We start from the raw sequence: 10,505 nt of genomic DNA on the forward strand, positions 1-10,505 counted from the left end.
GTTTGTACATTTACCAAATCTACAGACAATGACAAACCAAAATTGACCAAAATCTATCATCCGAGATGCTAAATTTCACTTCCACTTATATTAATGAAAGAAATATTTCCCCACAACCTTCCCACTTCTTGTCTCATCTCAATCATAGCTCCACTTGCTCTCTTTCATCTCAACATGCTTCTTTACCGCAAGATGTAAGATAGAATGCAACATAGCCAACTCCTCGCTAGCACTGAGGAATGGTGTGTTTCTCCTTTGGTTAATGCAAGTTTTCTCTTATGCTTCTTCTACTTTGTCCTTTGACCTTCTTCAAAGAAATAAATACTCTTAGTGTTTGCTCTTAAGATGGGCAAGTTCTAAAAGATAGAAAATATGAGGAGATTTTAGATATCCGTAGAAGTAAAAAAAACTTGAACAAAGCAGATCCCACCAAATCTACAGAAACAAACAACTATTGCATTCGAGTTTCTACCACATCTAGCGCACATCTAGACCAGCTAATAGAGTTCCTGCAACAAAACCAGCATTGGAATCATCTCCCAAATAAACTAAGAATATTTCTTCAAGTCTGCAAAGCCAGATTAGTTGGACTAAACAAAAACTAAAATCAAATTCAGTTTCTAATATGCTTTCCTCAAACAAAATGTGAATAAAATCCATATGGTTTCATCATATCTTTTCTTGTAGAAAAAAAAAACAAAACCGAGCAAACCCACTAAGAAAAAATAAAAAAATTCCAACAAAATCTATTTTCTCATACAGTTAGAAAATGGAAGAATTGCATATCTAAAGAACTTCTACAAATCACAGCGAGTAGAGGTCATCAAAAGAGAAATACAGAGGGAGAATCACATATTGCATTCGTCCTCACTTTCTACAACTTGTTCAAAGATGCAATACTTCTTCGTGAGAAAAATCACACATTACAAAACCACAGGTAAAGAGGCCCCTTGTTTTAAAGTAAAAGAGACATACCAAAAAAACGTACTTCAGTCAGGTTGTTCATGGCCAGCGCAACCACCCACATATTCAAATCCTTGTATCCAACTCTTTAAACTACAACAGAAAACAAATAGAAAATTCAGGCCTGGGCGCACTTATCACAGTAGATTACAATAACAAAAAACTCAAAGCAAACTAACTAATACAGAAATAGAAAAACATATACTGAAGATTCGAATAATCAATTTACAAAAACCCTTAAATTAAGGAAAATTCACCGTAAGAAAAAAACCCCAATCTCCAATCCATGAACTGTGTCTAATCTACGTAGTTTCCACCACTTCTCACATCAGCAATTGCATGGGTTGTATGAGAGCAGATTCTCACGCATTCCTTCTCACACTGTTCGAAGAAGTGTCTCTTGGAACTCGGAAGAGACTCTAATCCAGAGATTTCTGATATAAACCCAGCATGAAACGCAAAAATAAGAAAATGCTCAAGCTTTTACTTAGCACATGTATAAGAATGATAAGAAATACTTCTGATATTTGCTTTGATGTGTGATAATCAACACCGGAGTACAATTGTGCTACTAATCAAATCGAGTGAATCGGATTCGCATCATGTGAACACCCTAAAAAATTATCCATATATGTGAGAAAAGAACAAAATAATTCTCCCATCCAAACTCATAATTCCCCCATCGAAAATAATTCTATCCATAGGATCAAGTATCAAGACAGGTTAATTCATAAGTTATGTAATGCCAAAAGTAATTGTGGTTACTTCACCAATGAACTTATACTAAAAATCAATTTAAATTGAACTTAAGGAAATATATAGAGCAAAGTAAGATATGTCACCCAATTGGCGTACTAAAACATGATTGATTATTTGTAAAGCTGAAGAGTTTCAGGGAAAGATGAACCAACCTTAAGAATGAGCTAGACACACTCATGAAGATTAAATATGAGTTATTCATATGCTTTCATCAATTTGAGTGACCTATGCATCATAAAAAAAATAATCATCAACCTTGCTTCTTCATAAGAATCAAAACTGGAACCGGGTCAGGAATATTGGCTACGTTTCAGACCCTAAGGAAGTTTTAAAGAAAAAAACCGAATCAATTTTTGAAATCAAAGAAACGTAATCACAATATGCACAAAAATCTTCGATGGAGGAAGGCACAATCTTAGATAATTAGGGCAAATTTTTTAAAATTTTAATATTTTATGAAAAAGTTTCTCAGATTTACAATTATCTTTAAAAAATCGGTTTCAAGATTTGTTATGAAAATAAATTTAGGTGAGGAAAAAGTTTGTTTTTAGAGTATGAATTAAATTTGATGGTATTTTTATTGAATTTTCGGATTTTGATATAAATTTTATGAGTTTTTATTGTGATTTGGTAGATTTTGATAGTTTTTATTTATTATTTTTAGAGTATTAATAAAATTTTATGTCATTTTTATTGAATTTTCGGATTTTTATTTAATTAATAATTTTATGAGTTTTTATTGTGATTTGGTAGTTTTTATTAATTATTTTTAATGGTACTTTTAATGAATTTTTAGTTTTTTATTTAATCTAGGTAAATCTTAGTTAATTAGGGCAAATCTTTTAAAATTTTTATATTTTATGAAAAAGTTTCTCAGATTTAAAATTACCTGTAAAAAATCGGTTTCAAGATTTGTTATGAAAATAAATTTTAGGTGAAGAAAAATTTTATTTTTAGAGTATTAAATAAATTTTATGGTATTTTTATTGAATTTTCCGATTTTTATTTAATTCAGAATTTTATGAGTTTTTATTGTGATTTGGTAGATTTTGATTTTTTTTATTAATCAATTTTTATGGTATTTTTTTTGTTTTTTACTTTATCTAGGTAAATCTTAGATAATTAGGGCAAATCTTTAAAATTATAATATTTTATGAAAAAGTTCTAAGATTTAAATCAAAATAGGTCAAGATTGATTTGATTTTGAAATAAAATATGTTAAGATTTTATTTAGTAATTAAGTGTGACACGTGTCAACAGAAGATAAGCTCAAATGAGAATTAATCTAGGAATGACACCTCATCAAATTGGTCTGAGAATTAATCTGGGAGTGACACCTCATCAAATTGGCCTAATGAAAGTTCTTCTTTTCTAAAATATATCGATTTTTAATTCTCCTTAGACACATGGAGCAACCTTCAGGATGCGTTACTAGGAGCAACTTCCACGGCGACAACAATGACAATAGTATCAAAATTCCAAAATAGAAAAACATACAAACATGAGTGGATTATGAAATTCACGTTCCCTTAGAATAGATGTCTTACGCGATGTTGGGACAACAAGTTTAACAATCGACTAACAATAACAGTAGAAACTAAAAAAACATAAGTAAACAAGACACAACAATTGTTAACCCAGTTCGGTGAAACTTCACCTACGTCTTGAGGGTTTGCATCCAAAGAAAGGAAATCCACCATCTCACAAGATTCAGGAACTACAGACACTCATGAACACCACAGTTCATAGTTCTCTTCCTAATCTACTCAGTGTATTTCTACTTAGTATCTCAACCTAAGTATGGGAGCCTCTCTCACTTTCTCTCAATCACTGCCACAGTGATTGGTAACAAACAATCAACAATCAGAGTTTGCAGAATCAAACAACACAGAACACAACTTTGCTTTATAGAATTAGTGAGCAAAGTTTGTTCACAAGTAACTAGGACAAAGAACAATGAACAATCCTAAAACACTTGATCTTTCTCAATTATCTTCGGTAGTCTTCATGTTTTAGGTCTTCATCCTTTTATATACTTCAGCAACGACAACATATGCACTAGGGTTTGCTAGGGCTGAAGAACAGATTGCAGCAACAATAATATCAAACACAATCTACAAAAGATATGATTACGTTATACACAAGTAATCATAGAAACAAATCTTCAATCAAAGATTGTTTCAACAAATAACAGTCCGCAATTAAATCCCTTATGGTCCAGCTACTTGAATCACAAGTAACTTCAAAACAAATCTTCATAAGATCTTCAAGGGCCCACAATTACGTTCCAAGCAAACGACTGATGTCCTAGCTTCACAATGTCAGATGCCAGAGCATCTGCTTCGACATCAGGTTGTTTTTGACAAAATGCAGGACAACAAACTAACAACAGATTAGATTCAATGTAAAATTCCATCATGTTTCTGGATCCAAAACGGCTTAAGATATTAATTAGGATTTGAATCATAGCAAGGAAAACGAAAAGAGGTGAGGGTTTTACATTTTCAGATTGGAGATTAAGAATAGGTTTATGTTTTCGCGGAAAGGAAGAAGAAGAACAAGATAACAGGGAGAGGGGTCATGTGAGGGTTTTTAAGTTTTAATCACAACCTTTAGTTTTAAGTAAAATCAAGGCGATATGGAGTAGTTTTGTAACTTACTCAGTAAATGGATCCCTCCTCTAGATCAATTTATTTAATCAAAAGATCAAATAAAGCTAGCAATCCGGATTGAAATTTACGTTTGTGAAATTATGTTATCAAATTAAGTAACAAAATGAGATATCACCAGATGAATAATGGATTAAAAAAATGCTAGAAATCAGGACTACAATGAACTTGACTTGATAAATCATATTATAACCATATGTTCTAACATGAGATTTCACCTATTTGTAGTCTTTCAAAATGAGACTTCTCCTGAAAATTAATTCGCCAGTTTTATCTTTTGAAAAAAATTAAAAAATTTTAAAAATGCGCCTTTTTCATACACTTAGTGCTATAAAACTCAACAACTTCATAAGAGTTCGAGCACGAAAAAAATCTCTTCCATACTGTTGATTTCATCTTTTGCTTGCAATTATATATCTTTTGATCCATGGTTATGCAAAACTTTGTTGTTCTACATGATATGAGGAAGGTTTCATCTTACCTATTTTTTATGAAATAGTCCCATCTCTTTTGTATTGGCTCAGATATAATTTTAGTTTGTTTTAATTTGTAGGACTCATTCCCAAGTGTCTATGAGCATGACTGTAATTTGTAATAAACTAAAGACCATGTCCATTTCTTTGTGTTGGAACATGTTGCCTTGCATTTTGTCAAAACAACTGATTGTCGAAGCAGATGCCGCCTCGTGAAGCTAGGACATCAGTCCTCAACTTGTGTTTCTGTTATGGGCCTTCTGAAGATTTGCTGAAGATATGTTTTTGAGTTACTTGAGGAGCAAGTAACTATTCCAAAAGGGTTTTAGTTGTTGGGTTGTTATTTGTTGAAACAATCTTTGTTAAAAGATTGATTTCTATCTTTACTTGTGCAATAAGAAACCGAATCTATCAAGATTGCGTTTTCAAATTGCTGTTATTGGAATCTGTTTCTTCAGCCCGTGCTAACCCTAAAGCCCATGCTACCGCTGCTGAAGTCTATAAAAGGATGAAGACCTAAAACGTGAAGATCACCGAAGCTGATAGAGAGAGATCGTGTGTTTTAGGATTTGTTAGTGTGCTTCGTTCTTTGTTATTTGTGAATCCTCTTTGCTCACTGATTCTATAAAGCAAAGAAGGGTTCTGTGTTGTTTGATTATATTCAAACTCTGATTGTTCATTGTGTTTACCAATCACCGTGGCAGTGATTGAGAGAAAGTGAGAGGGGCTCTCATACTTAGGTTGAGATTCTAAGTAGAAATACACTGGGTAGATTAGGAAGTGAACTATGAACTGAGGTGTTCATGAGTGTCTGTAATTCCTGAATCTTGAGATAGTGGATTTCCTTTCTTTGGGTGCAAACCCTCCAGACGTAGGTGAAAGTTTTCACTGAACTGGGTTAACAACTTCTGAGTGTTATTGTTTTGTTGTTAAGTTTTGTTTATTGTTAAGCGATTGTCGAACCTCTTGTCCCAGCATCGTGTAGGACAATCGTATCAGAGGGAACCTGAATTACAATTTGCTTATCAAAAAAAAATGTGCAGTTGTTAGAAAAACTTTTTTAATCAATAATATGTTCCTTTAGGTATGTATACAATTGAATTTCAGAAAAGAGGACTTCCTCACGCGCACATACTGATTTGGTTGCAGGGAGAGAATAAGTTGGAGATTGAGGACGACATTGACAAAGTCATACTTGCAGAGCTTTCTGATCTAGTGTTATATCCCAAGTTACACGCAATAGTTTCTAACTTCATGATACATGTACCATGTGGTAGTGCAAACAAAAAATTACCGTGCATGGAGAAGGGTATGTGCACTAAATTCTTTTCAAAGAAATTTCAAAACACCTTCACTATTGACGAAGAAGGCTACGCGCAGTATAGAAGAAGGCAAACAGGGATTGTAATCGAGAAAAAAGACATTGAGATTGATAACTTGTATGTTATTTATTACAGTTTTAATATGCATTGCGAATAAAATAAATTGATACCTTGAAAAAACATAACTTCATGAAAAAATGAAAGATAAATTAGATATGTTATTTATTACAATTGTAATCTGCATGCGGCATGTTCTACATTGTAGGTATGTTGTGCCTTACAAACTCACTCTCCTTATGAGGTATCAAATAAGGAGAACGATGCTCAAGCGAAAGAGCCAGTGGACGAGGTAAACAATATAATGATTGTCGTTATCTTTCTCCGTGTGAGGCAGCTTGGAGAACATTTGGCTTTACCATACACAAACGATGGTCGTCAGTGCAAAAACTAAATTTTCATCTTCCAAATGAATATTTAGTATATTATAATGACGATGAAGATGTTGGAGTTGTTCTTGAAAAGAGTAGTACAAAATTCACAATGCTTATGACTTGGTTTGCAGCTAATGAGAAATACCGGGAAGGGCGGAATCTAACATATGCTGAATTTCCCAGTAGATTTTTTTATCATAAAAAAGATTGAATCTGGAAACCAAGAAAGAAAGGTTTTAAAATTGGCAGACTATAGTATACCCCTCCAGACATTAGAGAGTTATATTACATGAGAATCCTACATCCTATACAAAAGGATTGTACATCATATAGAAGTATTAGAACGGTAAAGGGAATAACATATGATACTTTTAAGGAAGCATGCAATCAAATGAAGTTGCTATCCAATGACAAAGAATATATAGATGCAATTAAAGAAATCTCTTATTTATCTTCTGGAGAACAAATGCGGAAACTATTTGTAATAATGTTAATGATGAATTCAATATCAAAACCTAATGATGTTTGAGACGCATGTTGACTTCTCTTATCAGAAGGCATTCTACACCGTAGAAGAAAAACATTTCATAATCTAGGTATGTAGGTTTTCAAGTTATATTATTAAGATTTGAAATGTTGCTATACTAATATAATTATTGCTTGGATTTAATTTAAATGAAATTCAAAAGTTTAGAAAATCATGTTGCGCATGATAATTATGCAAAGTGTGTGAACAACATTAGTTATATTCGATACAGTTAAAAAACATTAGTTAATCTTCCTTCTCCACTGCAAGACTACGCATCGCAGATGTTGATTTGAAAAAATTATGTATCATTGTAAATGCTGCCTATAAGGCTTGGCTGAAAATCAACAATGGATTCCTGGACAATTCCCTTAGGGATTAATAAAAGCCGCATTCAAGCCCTTTACAAGTTTACCAGTCCTATAAAAATCAGCAAAGAACTTTAGCATATCAGACTTCACCACTGGCCAAAACGCTTTGAAGAAAATCATACTAAACCCATCCGGCCCCAGCGCACGGTTCCAGTCACAATCCTTTACTGCCTCCAAGATCTCTTCCTCTTTAAATTCAGCCTCTAATAAAGCATTTTTTGCTGCACTTACCTTATGTAGCCCTGCACAATGAAACTCAGGCCTCGTCACCGGTGCCAACATAAAGAATTTTTTTAAATGATTCATAACAGCCTCCTTTATAGCCCTCGGTTCCTCCAATATATCTCCTTCAAACTGCATCTGTCTGATGTGCTTTTTCACTCTTCGAGCCTTACACACTTAATGAAAGAATTTAGAATTTATATAACCCTCCCTTTCCCACCTCATCCGTGATTTTTGCAGCTAAGAACTCTCCTCCAATCTATATGCCCGCAACAACTCTGCTAGTAACTCAGATCTCTCCTTCCTCAAAGCCATAGACACCCCTTCGGTCTCCATACGATCCATAACCCCCCGCGCTTTTTCCTCTAGTTGTTTAACACCCTCCACACCCCAAGCCCCCCGCTTATCCTTCCACTCTCGAAAGTTTCCCCTCAACCCTTTCAACTTTTGCAGTAGTACATACCCCGACCATCCCGACGCAAGAGCAAAGTCCCACCACTCAGCCACCAACTCCTTAAAACCCTACTTTAGTAACCAATGAATAAAAAAATAAAATGGCTTCAGCCCAAAATCAGCAGGGCCAAAAGACAACGCCACCACACGGTGATCAGACACCCCCCCAATCTAATACATATTGTGTAATATTATTAAAATGCAGTAGAATATCCTCATAAACCAACCACCAATCCAGTCGCCTCCAAACCCCATCATTTCTAGAACAGAACCAAGGAAACGCTCCGTGCAATAAAGGCAGGTCATGCATGCTTGTATCGTCCACAAACCCCTTGAAAAAAACAATATCATTCGAGACACTAACAACACCTCTCCTCTCTTCCTGTCTCAATACGACATTGAAATCACCCCCCCCCCCCCACCCCAAAACAAAGCCTCCAACATGATTTTCCAAAGCCAGTGACAGATCATGAGAAAACTCAATTCGTTTCGTATGCACATGTGGACCATATGCATTACCAATCACAGTAACAACAGCAACACCAGGTAGCTTAACATACAACAGAATGTACCTTGAACTAATAACCGAATTCAACACCTCCAATGAGTCCCTCCACAGAGTAATCAAACCGCAGCCAACCCTGCCGCATAAGCTACTAGACAACTCATATTAATTGACTGTACCAATGAATTCACCACCTTTCTCTGTATTTCACTCAATTTTGATTCCTGAATCATAAGAACCTCGGGTTTCCATTGCATCACAGCCTACCTAACAACCTTCTGTTGAAAGATTTTTTACCACTCTACGTTCGAATCTCTCAATACTCAATTGTAGTATAGTAAAGGGTTTTGTCGTATCCACAAGGAGGTGTAATACTTATGTCGTTCAATAGCTAACACACTTAAATGATGTTTACAAAAAGATTGATTGTTTGTTTAAGAACATAAAAACATAAATCAAGAAGATAAAAGATTTGGATTCACCAAGGTAGATAGTTTTGCTGGGATTAGAGTTTCGTTGTCTGACCTCTATGTAACCTATTGATTCACATGCAAATATTTTTCTATGAAATTGATTCCTCCCACCATTTCTTATCTTACTACCCAGTCCCCCGGCGTAGAAGATTATCAACTCAACTATGTTAACCCTCAATCCCTTGATCGATTAACAGTAGTGAGTAGCACTAAGCATAGATGTTTGAATAGGTTATTGATCTAACCCTATCCCTAGACCTTAGAATCATTAGATGATTTTACCTATTTCAGATTTGAATAGCTAGTTCCCACCATCCTATTAAATCTAAATTCATGTTTTAGGTGATCAATCCAAAACAAGCATGAAGCACAAGGTAAAAATCATTGAATCATGGAAAAGAAACATATGATTAACTCTAGTTCAGACTCAAGATCGTGTGAGTTCCCTACACAAGTTTGAATCAATCAAAATACCCAAGGGGATCAACCTAAGATATAGCTTGAAGCATAACAGAAAACCATTGATTCTTTAACATAGAAACATGAAATTTGCATGAAAGGAAATCAAATAGATTACATGAGCATCAAAAAAACTAGTTCTAATCCCAACAAATGAGAAATTAGCTATCCATTTCCATGGATAGCTTTACAATGATAAAAGAGAAGAAGAGCGATGAAAAACCGACTCGTGACGGTTCCCCGGCGATGAAATCAGCTTCAAAGCTTTCTCTCTAGTCACCAAGGTCTCCCTTGATGATCTCCTTTGAGTTCTCCCTTTTCCCAAGTGATGGGTTTGTGTATTTATCTCTGATTTTCGTGAACTTCCTGTTTTGTGACTGAAATTGAGCTTTATAGTTTTCAGATCTGGACAGGGTGCTTAGCACCCCATTTTGGGTGCTTAGCGCCCTGTTTCTTCATGTTGAAGGAGTCTCCACCGCCAGAGGATGCTTAGCACCATATTTTGGGCACTTAGCGTCCTGTTTCTTCAAAAGGAAGAATCCTTCAACCAACTTGATGCTTAGCGCCCTGGGACACATGTTAAGCATGACTTGAGCAGCAAGGTTGAATTCTTGATATTTCAAAGTTCTTGAGTGAGATTCTTCAAGGGCTAGTTGGACATCGTCATTTACAAGCTTCCTTTCATCTAAATCATGAAATTTCTCTAATGCTCTTCAACCTACACTTCAAATTGAGATTGAAATCATTTTCTACATAATCTACATAAAAGAGAGTTAACTTATAAAAAAATCCCCATAATTACAATAGGTAGGTGCCTAAAATATGATGGAAAACATGGTGAATTTGTCACTTATCACCTTCCGCGTCGTTGATCGCCCG

Source organism: Lotus japonicus, chromosome 2 (genome assembly GCF_012489685.1).
Source record: "Lotus japonicus ecotype B-129 chromosome 2, LjGifu_v1.2".
NCBI classification, from domain to species: Eukaryota; Viridiplantae; Streptophyta; class Magnoliopsida; order Fabales; family Fabaceae; genus Lotus; species Lotus japonicus.